Source organism: Apis mellifera, linkage group LG7, assembly GCF_003254395.2.
Source record: "Apis mellifera strain DH4 linkage group LG7, Amel_HAv3.1, whole genome shotgun sequence".
Lineage (NCBI taxonomy): Eukaryota > Metazoa > Arthropoda > Insecta > Hymenoptera > Apidae > Apis > Apis mellifera.
In genome coordinates, this window is record NC_037644.1 from 2416046 (window position 1) to 2435948 (window position 19903).

Here is a 19903-nt window from a genome sequence, read left to right on the forward strand (position 1 = left end):
CCGGAAGAGTGGCCGCGGAAGGGATTATTTGAAATTCACCGTGGCGGTCCGTCCACGGTGAAAACATGGAATTTTTATTTCGATCCCGTTTTTCCGACTAACGCTCGCCGGCTTGCTTGCTTTGCAAACTCAATTACGTTATCCGTTATTCCAAAATAATCGGCTGATTCGAACGCGTTGCGTATGAGTCCGCGGCTCGATTTACACTTGTTGGGACAAAAAATGAACGATCGAGAGAGAGAGAGAGAGGGAGTGTAAAAGATAAAAGGAATTATATTTGCCACGATATCGTCGTAATCGATCCTCCTCCGATTGCTTAACACGTGAGATATTGGAAAGGATGATAAATTCTATTCAAGAATCTTCTTCGAGAGTTTCTTGCGCGTTTTAATTACAGTTTCCATTATCCGAATATTCAATAACAAGTCCGTTCATTATTTCTATTTTACTGCAATTGTTTTTTCCCTTAGCAAGTAAAATTTAATTTGGAATCGTATCGAAACGAAATTGGAAATATATGAGAGAGTGTTAGAAGATGAGCGAAGAATAAAAATAATATCAAGAAACTCAAGATATTAAAGAATATAAGATAATTTCAATAAGAGAAATCCTTGTACAAAATATATTTATCAATTTTAAATTTCTTGTAGAATTAATAATTGATCGAAAAGTTTAAACCAGGATTATATACTCTATTGCAGGAAATTATTCTCCTAAAAATACAGAATAATTTAAAGAAAGATTCCTTTATCCTGATCTCGTGTAAGGATATAAATTAAAATTAGTTTTCTAAAGTTACGTAATACATAACGAATACCGCGAAACGAATGCACCAACACACGTTTATAATAATTTTTCGCGTAAAGTAATAAGAGACGGATTCGGATAATAATGGAAGCCCGGATAATCAAGCTACGCAAAATTTCGTGGAAAACTAATTTCTCCGATGTTTCTCGCGACCTGGGATGATCAAGTTTGAAAGTTGTAGGAAAGTTGAAAAAGTTGGTGTATCGCAGGCTAATATACGCGGGCAAGGAAGCACTTCTAGATTTTCAGGGCATGGTATCGAACGCATCGGTGGCCCAGTTCGAAATAAAGGCAATAAAACGAGGAAAAGTGCCAGAAATTATTACTCCACCCTCCCTTCTCCTCCTCCTCGATCGTTTCTCTCGAGGAACACAGATTTCCTCCAACAAATAATTACGCGAGAATTAACTCCTCGAATTGTAAAAATTTCTCTTAATATAATAATTTATTATATACTTAGATATTTCATATTCCATTCCATTTAAGACTGCTTTAAATTGTTTGGATTTTTAAATCCCTTCGAAAATTGTATTCAAATTGATACAGATTTCCTCCAACTCACGGCCTTTTACAAATAACCTTCATAATTAACTCCTCGAGTTTTAAAAATTTCTGTTAAATAATTTATTATATACTTAGATATTCCATATTCCATTCCATTTAAGACTGCTTTAAATTGTTTGGATTTTTAAATCCCTTCGAAAATTGTATTCAAATTGATACATCATAGATTTCGAGGTTATAATGTATTAAAGAATAAAGTAACATTTTCTTTCCAATTATTACCTCCCTTCTTCTCCTCCTCGATCGTTTCTCTCTAGGAACACAGATTTCCTCTAACTCACGGCCTTTCACAAATAACCCTCATAATTAACTCCTCGAGTTGTAAAAATTTCTCTTAAATAACTTATTATATACTTAGATATTCCATATTCCATTTAAGACTGCTTTAAATTGTTTGGATTTTTAAATCGTTTCCTTCGAAAATTGTATTCAAATATAGCAAATATTTTGAGGTTATAATATATTAAAGAATAAAGTAACATTTTCTTTCCAATTATTATCTCTCTTCTCTTCCTCCTCGATCGTTTCTCTCGAGGAACACAGATTTCCTCCAACTCACAGCCTTTTATAAATAACCCTCATAATTAACTCCTCGAATTGTAAAAATTTCTCTTAAATAACTTATTATATACTTAGATATTCCATATTCCATTCCATTTAAGATTGCTTTAAATTGTTTGGATTTTTAAAAAATTGTATTCAAATTGATACAACATAGATTTCAAGATTATAATGTATTAAAGAATAAAGTAACATTTTCTTTCCAATTATTATACATCCTTTCTCCTCCTCCTGGATCGTTTCTTTCGAAGAACACAGATTTCCTCTAACTCACGACCTTTCACAAATAACCCTCTTAATTACGCGAGAATTAACTCTTCGAATTATAAAAATTTCTCTTAATATAATAACTTATTATATACTTAGATACCATTCCATTTAAGACTGCTTTAAATTGTTTGGATTTTTAAATCCCTTCGAAAATTGTATTCAAATTGATACAGCATCATACAGATTTCGAGGTTAGGTTAGATTATATATTATAATATATATATAATATATTAAAGTAACATTTTCATTCCAAGTTCCAATTATTCTTTCGTACGAATTTATCGATCCTCCTCCTCCTCCTCCGTCAGAGAAACGGAACGGAAGAAAATCCATCGACGAACGTACGCGAGCCGGATGTGACCCGTATGTTCCGGGACACATGTTCCACGCGTAATTCCGAATCGCAGAAGCTCGGCGTGCGTGGAACAGATACACGCTAAATACCGTATAATACCTGACATGCATAGAGTCTAGCGGCAGACGGTTCTGGCTTCCTGGACCCCTCCTCGCCATTCACAGCCACGCATAATCGGCCAACGAGGAGAGAGGGGGTGGAGGGGCCAGCGTCCCGCATACTGGTCTAATTGCATACATTATGGCCGCCAAAATCTCTCTCTTTCGTCCTTGCAAACGCTTATCCAAATGCGCGTGCATTTCTCACGGGACGCCGATCCTTTTGTTCATCCCGCAACGGAGTTCGAAAGGATTTTAAGGATTTCTTGAGAGAAATATATTTGGCTCCTCTCGAAATTTTACAAAGAGGGTTGGAATTGTTAGTTGTAGAAGGGTGAGGAAATTGTTGAATTAATATACAGTGCAGATATTTCGTTATATATATTAAAAGTGGTATTAGAGTCATAAATTATTTTAAATTTTAATACAGCGTCGTAAACCGCGCTTTAACTTTTGATTTACGAAGTTGATCGTTAAATCTTCTCTCGCGTAAATTAAATTTCAATTAGGTAAAATTGTAAACTGGATGAAATAATAATAATAATAATCTGTTTATTGGTTGAATTGATATTCTTGAATCAGGAGAGTCAATTTTTCAAGATTTCTTAATTTTTCGTATACGTTTGCAAAAACTTGTACTAGAAAGAAGAACTAGTTAAAAAGTTAGATTGTAAAAGTTTACATTATTATCCTATACAATCGATCATCTCTGAGAGAACTGCGTTTCGGATATAAAAATTGCGATGACTCTTCCAACACGTAATGATTATATGTAATAATAAAGTCCTTTCGTACAATTAATTTGTTTTTTATTATAAATAGAAAGCAATCTGACTTATGTCGATTTGAATCACGTAAAATTTTAAAAGTAAAACAGAACTTAAACTTAAATCAAAAGATATTACACTTATCACTAAGGTAATTTATTCTCTTAATCATAAATTATAATTCAAAATTTATCAATCAAACTTAATTACTAATTTATTTATTTAAATAAAATTCTACAGGGTCTCATCGTCCCATAATTAAATTTTAGAAATTTTGACTAAAAGTTTAAATTCATTTTCAATTGTTCAATTAAAAGACTTTGTAACATACTGCAGCTATTTAAATTTCATGGATTCAATTCATAACAAATTGAAGGATAAATCGATTATTATTAAGAAAAATTTTTAACCTTCCCCTGGTTAAACAATTTCAAACAACCTTTCAACTCCCAAAAACCGCACGCACTGAAATATATTCGACACTCAGCTCTGAGCTGTTTAGACGGTTTCGCCTCTATTCGCAACCACGTATTCAAATTCAAAATACGATAGATTTATTTCAGAATCACGTTGCATCGGCAACACCCTCCTCCCGCTTGTCAGCCTTCGGTTCATCCAGTCCACCATCCGCTCTTCTTTTCCTATTTGTCTGCATTTCAAACTCTCTCTCTCTCTCTCCCTTCCTGTTTCCAACCTTCCTCCCTCGGTTTCGCTACATTTGTACGCCAAGCCTCCTACTCTCTCTCTCTCACTCGCTCATCCTCTATTCGATCCTGCGTGTACGAAACCACGGACCATCCTGTTACCGCTGCACGTGAAATCCTGAGTTATGTACGACTGTATCCGACCGGTTGGATTTCCGGACAAAGATTCGACGTTCTTAACGAACAAGTTCTGAAACGAGTTAGTTTCTGATCTATCGAACATTTGTCTCTTTCCTTTTTTTTTCTTCTTTATACTAATGAATAATTAATGTTAATAATGATAATAATTAATGAATGATTAATGGATAATTCGGAATTGAATTGCATTGGGGAGAAATTTACGTTGAGATATTGGTTTATTATTTGCTCGAATTCTTAACGAACGAGTTCTGAAACGAGTTAGTTTCTGATGATCGAATATTTGTCTCTTTCTTTTTTTTTCTTTATGCTAATGAATAATTAATGTTAACGAATAATAGTATATATAGTAATAATAATTAATGAATGATTAATGAATAATTCGGAATTGAATTGAATTGGATTGGGAAGAAATTTACGTTGAGATATTGTTTTATTATTTGTTCGAATTCTTAACGAACGAGTTCTGAAACGAGTTAATTTCTGATCATCTATCGAACATTTGTCTCTTTCCTTTTTTTTTCTTTATGCTAATGAATAATTAATGTTAACGAATAACAGTATATATAATAATAATAATTAATGAATAGTTAATGGATAATTGAATTGAATTGGATTGGAGAGAAATTTATGAAATATTGTTTTATTATTTGCTCGAATTCTTAACGAACGAGTTCTGAAACGAGTTAGTTTCTGATCTATCGAATATTTGTCTCTTTCCTTTTTTTTCTTTATGCTAATGAATAATTAATGTTAATAATAGTATATATAATAATAACAATTAATGAATAGTTAATGGATAATTCGGAATTGAATTGAATTGGATTGGAGAGAAATTTACGTTGCTCGAATTTTAAATAAATTTATTATACGAAGGACTAATTATAATTGATAGATCCAATTGCAATAATCTTAATCTTTAAACATCGAAGGAATATATATATATGTTTCCTACGAATTTCACACCCTCGAGACGTTATCAACCCCTCCATCTTATCGGCAAAGGATCGTCCTAATGAGGGCTGCCTCGAGCGATGTCCTGCTTCTCGAAATCCTCTTAATTCCCTCTCGAATAGTAATATTCAATGGGTTTCCACACCGCAGCCCCCAATTTCAACAACGCCCCCATTTCTTCTTTTATTTATCCTTATCTCATCCGCGAATAATAATTTCACAGCTGTTCGAAGAGTTAAAAGAAGAAAAAAGGAAGCGAGAGCACCGTTGAAGCGCAGCCGCCATTGCAATATTCCTATAAATGCATTTCTCCTCTCCTCGAAAGAGACAAGAGATTCTTTCGTTCGATGCCTTATCTGAAACGTGCCAATATCTCGTCGACGCAATTCATTTGAAGAAGATTTGAAAAGACACGTAGATGAAACAATTTTCGAGAGAAAAAATTCTTCGAGATACAATTTTCCAAAAAAGGGAAACAGAATCTCTTCGAATCTCTCGCGTTGGAAATCGAAACGGGCAAGGAGTGGAGTTAAATGGGAACGCGTCTTGCAATTAATCATAGTGATTAATGCCGTCCCGCGCAGCAATTAATGCGCGGTAATTAATGGCGAATGTTATTATCGCCCCGACGGCGAAACGTCTCAATTCGATCCATCGACGACAATCGAAATATCGTCGATACAACGACGATAACAATAATTAATAACAAAAAAGGAAACGTATGAAAAATGTGTCGCCTTTAAAAAAGTAAAAACGCTAATTGGAAACGCCGTGTAACGAATTTGCCGAGTAAGTCAAGTTTGCCGATTATTGGAATTTTATTCGAGAGAAACAAGGAAAACGAGAATGGATAGCGAGAAAGAAGGAGAGAGAGAGAGAAAAAGTGACACAGGTCTTCTGGCAAAAAAGGAAAGCTAGGGGATATTCCGGTCCTTGCATCATTAGAGGGATGCACGATAGCATAATGTCACGTTACTCGCCGCATAATGTGTATGGAGTTTTATCCCCGTGTATCGCGCGCGTTTAATGAAGTCACGCTCAAACATCCACGGTGGAAGATCGGCCCACCTATCCCTGCTCGTTAACGCTGCTCCTTCTTCCTTTTTCGTGTCTTTCTCTGTCTCCTTTCTGTTTTTAATCCGCTCTTTTCTTTTCTTCCGCGTTGGAAAATGAGAATTTACGACCAAGGATCGACAATGGAAAAGAGTTCAATCCTTCGTGAAAATAGATTTGTATTTGTCTCTTATGTAAGGGCAATAGTTTTATGTAATATCGAAGAAAAATGTACGATTAAATGTTTAACATTGTTTGGTATAGAAAGAATCCATCGCAATTTAGATTCTTAGATTACGTTCCCTAATTCGTTGCTTTCGTTTCGAAGCCTCGAATGAAAAATCGGGGAGGGAAGAAGGAAGCGCTTAGAAAGTCCATCAAAATTTTAGTTTTGGCTGCCACTGCTCGCTCGAAATCTCGCTTTATTTCCCGCGAACGATAAACGTCGGATGTCGTTATAATGCAGCATAGTCGGTTATCAGCGAGCCGACGTGTTTACACAATGTGTCGTCGCGCTTTTTGCGCGTCCAATAAATGTTGCGCCGTGTATTAATCATAACGACGATTAAATTGCAATAAATGCCGAGAAACTCGAACACGTGCCTCTCCTCTTCTTTCCGATTTTTCAAATATCGTGGGATACATCAGATCTGGAAAAGTATCGAATTTCCACAGTGCAGAGTGCAAATGACATTCAAGAGGAGAGGATTCGATACTAATATCTTGAAAAGATTCCTGCTTGGAGAAATTTTGAAACTCCTTTGTGTAACTGGTTCGAAAAAGTAGATCCATTTTTAGAAGGAATGGCATTAAATCCTGTCTCATTCTCATTTTAACATCGCGGAGACACGTCTTGGATTTATTCAACGAACGTCGAGACGATAAAACGTTGTTATTTCCAAGTTGGCTCTCTCCACGTGATTTTTTCGTGATTATACGTATCTTTTTTTATTCATTTTCGAGGTGGAGATTTAGATTTTTGAATCGAGACCACTTGGATTCCTAGTAGAAGTACATAAAATGAACAACGATTTTTATAATAATTAAAATCGTTTGAATATTGCTCTTAAATAGTCATTCAAAATACGAGCAGTCAATTTTTTAAAAATGTAGAGCAAAGGAAATCGCGATACAAATTTAAAAATTAAAATCAGAGTTAAATTTTACCAGTTTCCATTAAATATTCTTAAAAATCCATTCCACAAATCCATTTGAAAATCTTCCGATATTCGATCGACGATTCACTTCGGATAGAACTTGAGAATCATGGCAAGATTAGGTTACGTGATGTATCTATCCAGCTCGAGATCATTATCAGTTGATCACCTTAACGAGGAATAACATGATACAACGTCTATCCGTGTGTATAAAACCCGTCATCGATCCATCCCCTTTCTATGAATCGAAGAAGAAAGAAAATTTCATTTTTCCCCTCTTTTTTTCACGCTCGAACGACATTTCCAGGCGTAACAGCTGCGAGGAGCGGGGGGGAAGGGAAAAAACTGTCGCATTAATTCACCGCGGGTCCCGCCGATTAATTAATCATTTACGTTTGCGAGACGTTTGGGGCGAATGGATGCGCGCTAGATTGAAAATGTGGTGGACGGCGGGGCGCGTAACGACAATGAACTATGGGGAAACGGATGACCGATCAATTACCACGGAGAGCCCTTTGACGGTGGCCACAAAGAACAACGAACTCTCGACGCGACACCATGGCGGCCTTGTCGGGTAAACCTTTGGCAAAATTTCGTCCCGATGCGATTTTGTCTTTCTTCTTTCCACTCTCCTTCGCTTCGCTTCTTTCAGGGATCTCTTTACGTTTCCTCTGCTCGAGATTTCAATTATATACATATATATATATACAAGGATATAATTTCTGACTAAAGCTTCCATTTAAGCCAGGCGAATTCGGCGTTTCACTCGATCGATTCCGTTCTATTCGCGTTGGGAAATATCGGAGTTATCCCCGATATCGAATCATCGGTCGTTCCAGCAAAGGGAGTCTAATGGATTCGAACGATATTTTTCTTCAATGTGATCGAGAATCGAGGATCTTTTTATCCTTTGATAATTCTTTTCGAATTACGGCGATGCCTTTCGATAATTCTTGCCGAAAATCTAATATGTAAAGATTGTCGAAAGAGATGTCGCCACTTCCTTACTCGCTATCCCCTCTCCGCACGCGTATCTTGTCTATCGCAACATAACCTCTGAAACTTTACCGTCTCCGAGTTACTTGAGAATTTGGTTGGAAACGAATACAAAGTCGACGACAAAGTTTCTACTTTAAGATCGATAGGGGAGGAAGAGTAGGTTGTGGATTATTGAAAAATATATTAGTAGCGTTGCAATTGATTATTTTTGATAAATGTTCATTGCTCGTTTCGAAAAATCGAGGTGGAAAAAATCGTTCTACGTCGTGTAATGTATTATTTCAATATCGTATATTGGATATTCCCCGGACGCTTCTACACATAAATTATTCAGAATTATTCCAACGTTCAATATTACGTGGTAATTAGAAGTTCGAAATGTAGTTTAATTTGTTCGTAATATTCAAATAAAATTAACAATCGAGAGAAAAGTATGCCGCACATATTTGTACTTCCACATTCGATCGTTGTCATTTAGTTAAAAGACGAGGTTCACGAGTAAAATATTGTCGAATTTTTTTAATTTCTTTAACATTTTATCGTAGAAATTCCAAAAAACAATTCCAAAAGACAATTCTATCATATAACACATCGATCACGATATTAGGTTTAAACGAATACAAATATATATCATAAATAAAGAACAAAAAACCAAATTAATAACATACATTATTGCATACATTATTACCAACAAAAATAGTTAACAATACTTAACCTCGAATGGTTTTAACCTTACCATATATTCAATAACAAGATAAATCAACTACGAAAAATATCGAATGATAAATATAAATAACACCGATTCGTATATACAAAATGTAAAAAAAAAAATAATACTTTGAAACTTTGAAACAAAAACAGACACAGATGTTTTCCACCCACGAAACAAATCGTGATGTTCCGATGTTCCCTTTATCGATACGTAATCGTCACGTTACCATCGCTTACAGGAACACCTCGTTTCATAATTATAAATTCCATCTACGGAGTGGCGGTGGCGCAAACCCGGCTCTAATAATGTAAATAGTAGGTAAGGGATGGTTGATTGAGTGACGTGATTCGAATGTCTGCGCGATAATTCGGCGGAGACGGGCAAGAGGCAGGAGACGGAGGAGGCGCAATGCGCGGGCATAATTAGCAAGAACGACGGAACGTGGAACGTGGGATCGGTGAAACGCGCGAAACGAGGGAATCGAGATCTTGCATTCGAGACGGATTGGCCGTTGCAACGTTGCTAGGAACGTTGCGGTGCACGTAAATTATGGGGAATAATTAATTCCAAAGGAGGGGTATCTTTTTTTTTTGAAATGGAGAGGATTTTCAATGGGTTGATAATATAATAAATAAGAAATGAACCATATATATAGGGTGTTAAAAGTTAAATCTCAAATCGTTTTGATTTATTAAAACGAATTAATAATATTAGAAGATTAACGATAAGGTTGCTCTTTTATAATTATACGTCAAATGAGATATTTGGATGATTCTTATAATAGTATTATTATATCATTTTAGAAAAATTAAATCGTAAAGATTTTAAAACTGTAGATAACATAACGAAGCTTGACGTAATAGTACGATAAAGATTATTACAGTTAATAATGTGTTTTCGACGAATCGAATATTCCAGAATTTATTTCCTTACTGTTTACATCCTTAAGAAGGGTTTTAGAACGTAAATCTTTTCTGAACTTTCTTCTTTCTGGGGGAATGAAAAGAACTATTGCTATTTTCCACTAGCATCCGAATCGATAAACGTTTAATCGCTTCGCATCCCTCTAATTTGGAATTATAATACCGGTATAACTAGAGAATGAATTCACGATCCGAAACGATTCGGATCAAGTGACGATACCGGATTTAACCGGATACCGGAAGTTTCCAAGATCTAACTTGGTTTTAACCAATCTCCAACTTGAGATTTGGAGGGAAGCATTCTCCAATAGAAATTCTACGATCACGTCTAATTTTGTCCAATTATTTACCATTCTCCTATCTTTTTCAATACGTGTTATTAAAATCATCGTTGTAAGAATCTTTACTCGATGATGATTGTTCGTTGAAAAAATCAACAGAAATGTCTGGAAAAACAGTTTAAAGATAAATTTATTTTAATCAGATTAGATTAATAAACGTTTTTAACAAAGGTCAAGTGAAATAATTTCGAAAAAATACGAATCTCGTTGCGATAATATGAATCGTTTATCGCGAGAAATATCGATCAATGAAAGTTTAAAAGTTGCGAAAGTAAATCTTTTTGGGCGAATACACCTGAATATTTCTTCTCCTCCTCTTCCTCCCTCCATCTTCTCTTCTATCTCGATCGTAATATCGAAATAAATAAATTTAAATCAAACGTCAACCTCAATTTTAATCGAGATAAACAAGTTGATCGAATTGTTCTTCTCATCCATTCGACTGATTACATTCAACCAAGAAATTTTTTTCTTAAATAATATACAATTCAAGTAAGAAAAGTCTTTTTTTTTAAAAAAAAAACTCCACTCCATCGCAAGTTTTATCCCTTCCTCTTTGAATCCTCGAATCTCTAATCCTTCCTCCCTTCCACTCTACAATTATCCCCCTATGTTTTATTCAAGACACCGAATACAAGAATAATTTCCCCGGCCGATGGACAACAACAATAACAACAACAACAACAATAATAATCTTCTACTGCACAGTCAGTTTCGTTTATTCTTTAAAAAAAACAAATTTACTCCAAACAAAGGCGACGGATAAAACACGTCTCTTTCTTTAACATGGATGCAAACGTCGGATCTTATCAACCAAAAATCTTCAACCCGCCTCATCGCGTCGTTCATTTCAACTTACGAGAACGAAAAGCGTGAGAACGAAAGCATCGCAGGATAAATACCACCACCACCACGAAATATTACGTTTTCAAAGGGGTGGTGAGCCCACATATATACATATATACATACACGCCTTCCCAGTGCGGGGGAATAATCACGAAAACTGGTGGCTGCAAATAGCGCGACGACCCTCTTTTCCAGGGTTTGTTTGTTAGTCGCTTTTCTATGGGTGGAGGGGTGGGGGTGGGCGCGACATTTACATTCGAGGTCGAGGGACGAGTTATTGCGTTCGCCTCGTGGAAACGAGATTTATAGTTGACGCGTTGCTTAAAGCTGCGTTTCGGCCCTCCCCTCCCCTCCCCCCGTTTGCGAAAAAAACCGAAACGTTTCGCTCGATTCTCGATTCGGAGACAAATGGAAATACAGTCGTTCGGATTCGGTGGTTGCGAGGAATGGAGGTGTCTTCTTTTTTTTACGTCTTTCTGCTTTTCTCATTTTATTATTATTATTATTATTATTGTGGGGAAAGAAATAATGTTGAATAATGTTGTACGAGGATAATTGTTTTTTTTTTGTCTTTTTAATGTGATGGTGGATTGTTAAAAAAATCTCAATGAAAATTAGTTCGTTTCCTTCGTTACGTGGAATCTATGGTTCGATAAAAAGTTTTTTTAAAGGAAAAACGAAGAGGTTTGCAGAAAGATGAGGAGAGAATGGATGGGATTTGGGAGGAAGGCGTTTCTATTAGAATCTCGTCATCAACTTAACTTGGTCGTTATTTCATTATTCATAATCGCTAAGAGTTCGTTTTCAATATTTCTCCTCCCCTCTTTATTCCGTTTCATAAATTGTAAATAACGTTATTATGGAATAAAAAAAGAAAAGAAACACATTTTCCATTCATTTGTGGTCATCAAACTTGTACGTCGAATGATAAATAGACGGGGAAGAAGGAAGAGAGATTAATTTTAGATGGATCGAAATTCGATGAGGAAAGTTGTTCATCGAATTAAATATTTATAAGATCGTGCGCTTGATGTATAAAAAAAAAAAAAGACACAGTTATATGCAGCGTTATAATATGAGAGGAAAAAAAGAAAAAAAGTCTGCTCTCAATTTTCTTTTTTTTCTCATCTATCTATCGATGTTTTAAAAACGGTAATAAATTAATCTCTGTTGGAATAATATACCGATACAAGTTTTTATTCTTCATTCTTCAGCTTTATAGAATGCTTTTTATCATTCGTTCGCCAGATTGCACGTATCTTTCAACGATCTTTTTTAATTCCTGTATTGTAATAATTCTTACCTTTTCATTTATGTCCAACAATAACTATAGATATCAATCTTATCGATAATATTCCATATTAAATTTATTAAATTTTTATCTCGAAAATAAAAAATCATTTTATCGCCCTCTCTTTCCGACAGAAGATTTTGAGGACAATCAAGAATTGTAACAAAGAAACTAATTTTCCCTAATTATTATTATTATCAATTTTCGTTATCCAATTTTATTATTCTTTTCTCCATTTTTAACTCACATTCTCAATCTGCATAAAGGAGAGAAAAAAGAAATTTTATAACAACCTTGGAAATATTCTGAGAGAAAGAAGAGAAGAGAAAAAAACAAGACAATTTGTCCACCTCCGCAAGAAATCCCCTACGCGACACGTTTATACCTACACCTCCTCCTCCTCTCCCCACCAAGATAAATCGTAGTTTTATCGAGGGTGCAAGTTAATGTAATTCGGAGCTCACTAAAAGGAAAGTTTATGGAATTAAAGAAGTTGTTCCGGGTGGCGGAGGGAAGGATTAAGCCGGCAAGGGGCAAACGTTACCCGATCCGAAAGTTTCTGCTTTTATTCACGATTAGCAGCAGCGAAGCCACCCCTTCCCTCTTCCTTCTGCAAGGCTTAAGCGCCCCGCCTCGGCCAACTTCTGTAATCGTTCGAACGAAGCACCCCGATAGCGCTCAACCCTTTCATATCTCATACCGACGCCCATCTTTCCTCCTCATCCTGACATTAGCGAACCATTAACCCTTTATCTTAATTCTTGGCTCTGCGAAGAAACGGGTTGCAATTTTATTTACAAGGGGGGGAGAGTAATTCGTTATCGTTGTTCGTCTTTTCTGGAAATAAAGTTGGACAACCTTATAGTGGATATCTTATATTCGATGTAATATTCGATTGGATCAAGAAGAATGAATAAAAAGTAAGTCTGGATTGTGATTCGACGTGTCATTACCGCTTGCGATATATTAAAAATGATGTAATATGAAAAGTATAGAGATATTCATTTTAGATTCGAATCGTGGAAATCAATATTTTCATATGGGATCCAAATAATATTTGCCCGTATATATTTGAACGTTAAACGAAATATTATGAAAATATTTCAATTCCCCTCAATATATATTTATTTTTAACTTGTTTCGAATTTTTTCCTCCCTCCATCGAAGCTTTGATTAAAACTTTGTTCCACGTGTGTGCGCGCCGTTTTTTCGAAGGATCGAATAATTTTTTTTCTTCTCTCTTTTCGTTTCCTTCAAGTTAAGACGAATAAATTAGATATTCTCCGATATCTCTGGTTATATTGGATTTTTTTTTTTGGAAAAGTCATAAAGGATGGAAACTTTCGAACACTTGGAAAAACTTATACCACTGGAAAAATGGAGAAGCGTGGCGGATAAGATATTTCGCCACCAAGATGGGCGGCGATCGATAAAACGACGTTTTATAGTGAAAATTGAAATCGAAGAGTAAATATCGACATCTCGGAATTACCGTTATATTTTACAGTTTAAAGTACATCTAAGTTCATAATGTTATCAAATTGCAATATTTACGCGGCTTTGACCCTAAGAGACCGATGCGACGTACATATTGTATCGTGAATTCTTTATATAACATTTTTCGATCGAAATTTGTTGCTCGAGTAAATTTATCGAAATTATTCAATTTCAATAATCCTTTATGAAAGTAATAAAACTTTAGTAGCTTTATTTTTGAAAATTATTCTTTCTTCAATTTTAAGCTAGAAAGATACGTGTACATATACGTATATATATCGATATAAGATGGAAAAGAGTGGAATTCGTGTCATAGGGAAACTATTCTAGGGAAAATATTTTCCCTAGTTTCAATTCTAGAGAAAGAAAAACACGTTCGATTTCGTATTCCCTGAACTCCCCGAGATTTTATTATTTTTATTGAGAAGCATCCGAAAGAAGCATCTCTCTTTCAATCGAACCACTCCCTTCCCCCTTTCTTCATTAAACTTCTCGAAATTATTCTACAGATTGAGCGACGTTAATTGGCCGTTCTCATCAAGAAGATTACCCCTTTCAACCGACCTTTTAAACCAGGAGAAATCACGCGTCGTTTCAGGGAGGGCTGAAAAGAAAAAAAAAAAAAAATTAAATCAACTCCCGAAGAGGAGAAAAGAAGGAGCAGGAGATCTCCGTCGATAAAAAAGATCCCCGCGATATTTCCTTCTCTCTCTCGTTCTCGTCGAGAGAAAGGGAAAGAGAAAGAGAGTTGACGAAAAATCGTAAAGCGAAAGACTCGCCGACGATCTTTGCGCCATCTTTCCACATCTGTGTGCACCTGCGCGTGTGCGCGACACACACACACGCACGCACACAGGTGCGAGGAACGTATGAAAAATCGGCAATGATTCAGGGGAGGGGGAAGGAAGAAATTAATCCAGGACTTAAATGCACGTCACGGGAGCGGGTAACACGTCTCGCGGCCAATTTTCATGATGCATTGCCAACTGCAACGCGAATATTGGAGCTGCAGCGTAGGTGTTGGGGATATTCGACTTTGGGCGGAAGGTTTTCACGGGTGGAACACGGCTAATGAAATCGCGCGTTCTATATTCGGGCGGCGCAAATTTGCCTCCGTGTTTCCCGGCGAAATGAAAATATTTTCGTCTCTTATAATAATTATTCGCCCGTTCGGGATTATTCGGGGTCGGGGGAATTTTCGTAATTAAGGATACGTTTTTTTTTTTTTTTTATCCTTTTCTCCCTTCACACGATAGGATTAAAGATTTCCCGTGAAATTTTAATCGAAACGTTTAAAGTAAATATTGCGTCGCGTAATTAATGATAAATCGGAGAATGATTCGCGTTCGATTAAATTTTCAATTTTCCGTCTTTTGTAAATCGATGATGGATTAAAAAAGATATTATTAGCTCGCGCGAATCGTGCAACGTGTGTTCAATCAAGTGGAAATCATCGGTAATTAAAAGGAATATCGTATAACTTAACTCGAGTTAATAAAAAAAATACGTTTGCAATCGTAAGAGGAATTTGCCTGAATGTCAACTTTACATCTTGAAAAAAAAAAAAAAAGAAAGCAGTTTGTTCGTGCGAGATTAATCTTTTTTTTTTTAAATAAATTTATTATAAAACGCAGAAAAAAATATCGTATGAAAAAATATTTCATTTACCTGATATATAATCGTCCAATTTTTATTCCGAATTTAATCGATCAAAGTTCGATTTGTTACACGTATCAATATGATATATTATATCACGTAAATACACGATTAACAATTAATATTCGAGACCACTAGCGAATATGAATTTAATGACGAACTGAATTTTATAATAGTTGATCATTGATTCATCGATTCATTAAGCAATTAATTTCATCCTTAATCCAATAAAATATCTACTATTACAATCTATTAAAAATAATTATGCATCACCTTCAACGTGCACGAAAACGTTCGAATCCAATTTACATATAATACGAGTAAAAAAATCTTAAATGTTTAAAAATTAATACGTTCCAATTATTACGTTAACCTTATCGCTCAATATGGCTAAAAATTTGGATATTTTGCTCGTATCGTATGAATAATGTGTAAAATGATAGGATCGAACAATTACGCTTGTAAAACTGTATTTCCAAATTTGTAACGTTCGATAAACATGACATTATTTCACGAAATCCTCTTATAACCTCCAAACCCTGTTCTCGATTATTATTCCGGGAATTATTATTCGAATCAAAATATCATTCTCGAACTAGTTTAGGCAAAGTGGGAAACGGAGATATAGAGAATATATCTAATTCCCTTTATCCAACTTAAATCCAGCTTATTTAATTTAATAAAACGTTTTGACACACTTCATTCGTATCAATTTCTCTATTTGTTTTCGAATCCCCAGAATTAACGCGTAAATCATTTACGCTCTCCTCGCAGCTATGATTTTCCATTTAATTTATAGGAGTTTGCGTTTGCACGAAGAACGTTAATTTATCCGCGAGAAGAATCGATTATTAGCGGTAAAAGGCAAACATCGATACACGGAACGTATCGATTGAAGATTGCTCAATACCTTGAGTCACGATACGGACGTTGTTTGTTCGGGGGGAATAAAAATTTTTACGAGCCCGTGTACGAGAATTTTTAAATGCACACGTTTCTCTCCACGTTTAAACTTTTTACACAAATGCGAAACACCTACCAAACAAATCCAGTATACTTATAACGAACAATTTCGTGCGCCAACTTTTCCTTTTTCACTTTCGATTATCTGGAAAAATCTTCAAAAATCGAATTCTAAAATTGATGTACAAAAAACTTAATCGCTCACGTAATATTTTTATTATTAATTAAATTGGTTTAAAGCAATTTAAATTTACGAAATAATATAGGTTAGGTTAATTGTGCGTCCAAACAATCGATTATATTATATATATATATTAATCGAGAAACATTTCAAAACTGTTCCACGAATATATCACGGCCATTCCCACTCTACAAACTACTAAAATTACGTTAACTCGAATAAATTTCATCGAACCGTGAACGAAATTGCAAAAACTCGCGGAGACATGTTCGCTCGGTTATCCTCGCTCGTTTACAACTGCGCAGGCGCAGTTTCTTGCAAAGAGAGAAACGTTGAAGTTGTCGCCGAGACAAGCTTCTCAGGAAAGAGGTTAGAAAAACCGACACTGAACTTTCTTTCGGCGAGGAAGCTCCGTCCGTCAATCAGAAATTCTTGACGATTATTTAAGAGAGTTGTTTTCCATTCGTTCGAAGTGTTGTTCACGAAACGTCATAACCGAAACTTTAACTAATTCCGCGTAACGTTTAATCGTCGTCGCGACAAAACGAATTACCGTTTCCACTCGAAATTATTGTTTCGCGTACTCCTCTCGAAAGTTATTCTCAGTTTTCCTTTTTTCCCTCGTAATTAAAGTGTAACTTTGAAAAAAACTTGACGATCCTCGATTCCCCAAAAGGTAAGAGTTAAAAGCTTTCGAATCTAGCGTTTCGAACGTTTTTCGAGAAGATTTAACGAATGAAATTTTTCGAAAAAAGGATTTTGCTTGGTTTGACGCATCGCAGGAAAAAGGTAATAAAAACGTATTTTTGAAACGGGAGTACAAGGAATACGAGTAAATATTCTTCGAATATTTTTTCTTTCCACTTATTCCATCTAAATTTCGATAAAAAACGATACGAATAAATTTAAGAATAATCACTCTTATCGTCTGAATAAAATCTACGTACCCAATCACCTCGTAACAATTCCATCCATTCGTTCGCACAATTTCCACGATTTGCGTGTAATAATTCTTCGTCCCAAGATCAACATTTTCTTCGGTGTTGATTCGGCGAGGCGCGAATTGCAGCCGTTTCGCGGTCGTTTCGCGAGAAGCCAGACACGGGGACACAGAGTTAATTAGTTAATTCACCGATTCCCGAGCCTGGGCGAAAAGATCTCCGGCGCAGAGTTTTTCCACAACGAGTTTTAATAAATTTTCGTGCCGCTTCTCTCTCTCTCTCGACGACCACGTTCGACGCAATTATTAAAACGAGAAAAATAGCGCTATAAAAGGCTGCTCCTTTCCTTCCCTTCTTACTCGCCCGCGTGTTTATCCATCTCTGAAGCGTTTGTGACATTGGACTCGAACGAACGTTTCTCCTTTCGCTTGGGACGAAGATTATGCCGGGGCGAAGAGAAATACAACGAAGACTCCTCCTTCTCCTTCTTCCTCTTCTTAGAATAAATATTATATCGTGCAAGGTAAAAGTATTATGAATGAATTTACGTGTTTGGCGTTTTTACTCGATGGATTTTGTTATTATTGAATTGTATAATAAGACGCGAAATTTGGAATAATTAAATGTCTCGAGATAAATACGAATGTTATAAATTAAATATAATTAAAAATAATAATAATAATAGAATAATAGAATCGAGTAGAAAATACGATGGAATACTTTTCTATCATTTTGTTTCTCTCTGAAAAAAATTTGAAAATTCACACTTTGAAGATTATTTATATTCTTGCTAATAAAATTATATCCTATGAACGTTGCAAAGAATTTTTACAATCTCGGCAACGAATGTATAAATATATACACGTGATAAAATGTGTTATTAAATTGTAATAAATTATAAATTGAACATTCAATATTTCCAGAATTATTCTTTTTCACACCAGATCCTTTTCTTTTAAAATTTTACTCGAACAGAGATACCGATAAGAGATTTTTTTTTTAAAAAAACGAGAAATTCAAACTCGATCGAAAATATCACTAACAAGATATATTTTCATTTTCCACGACAAAGAAATCGACGAAAATTTTAAAGCACGAATTTGGCCAAATACGGCCACAAAAAATACACTTCTAAAAATACTCCCCCTCCCCGCCATTTCATCAATAGTTCCTGGGATGGGTTGTTCGGTGCCTGTCGTCGCGTACAAACAGAATGTAAATAAAACGCCCCCTCCCCAATTAAACAACGCCCGTGTGCCGATCACGAATATGTAAGCTCGAAACGAATTCCCTATATAAATTAATTCGAGGAACCGCGTGTTGTGTCTGAAATATTTTTTTAAATATGCGCGCGATAAAATCGAAGGGCAGAGGGATATAAATCTTCCCTTTAACCCGTGTCCCCGATTTTAAATCTCGTTTATGAAGGGAGGGGAGAAATTTATTTATGAAATAAAGGATGAATCGTTGTGGAATTAGATATCGAAGTTGGAAAAATACGTTCGAAGACACGTTTTAAACTTGCTTAAATTTTTAAAAGAGTAAGGGCTTGCTTTTATTTAGAACTCAGCCTCGATACGCAGAATTTAGTATCTTTCTTCTAGTTCGTTTCGAGAATCGAGTATAATATTCACACTTCGAGACTCGTTTTAATTATATTATTCAATGTTTCTACTCGTTTTAATTATATTATTCAATGTTTCTACTTTTCAACCCTGTTGTATATATAAAATATCCGTTACAAACTCTGTTGCAGAAGATCGATTCAACATTTTATTTCGACGTTGTCAAACGGAAAAATATCCAAGAACGTTAATCCTCGAATTATCGATCGTAAGATAGCCGGATTATCCTCGAATCTCTCATTTCTATCATCATACAAGCGTTTAAACTTTAACGCGCAGAGAGAGATTCTGGAAAAATTTTTAAGGGGAGAAAATAGATATATTTATTAATTTTAAATATCAAAGTCTCGTCGTATATTCATGAAATGGAAAATATATATATAAATCGTTGGAGAAGAGTTGGATTAAGTTGGAAAATGTAAATAACACGAAGAGGGTTGCAGGACCGTTGGTCTGGAAAGAGGTTTGACCACGTTCCCCGGTTCAATTCCGAAATAACT

General features: G+C 35.3%; 1 protein-coding gene and 1 long non-coding RNA gene across 8 annotated transcripts in view; one reads left to right on the forward strand and one right to left on the reverse strand.

Annotated features, from left to right (window-relative positions):
* The window catches only part of LOC411229 (venom dipeptidyl peptidase 4-like), a 239919-nt gene that overhangs the window by 50826 nt on the left and 169190 nt on the right, over positions 1–19903 (forward strand). The window lies entirely within an intron of this gene.
* On the reverse strand, positions 14013–18411 carry LOC102656013. The gene is made up of 2 exons (XR_003305000.1): positions 16733–18411; positions 14013–14641 (listed from the first exon to the last, which is right to left on the reverse strand). It is a non-coding gene; the product is annotated as an uncharacterized LOC102656013 (long non-coding RNA).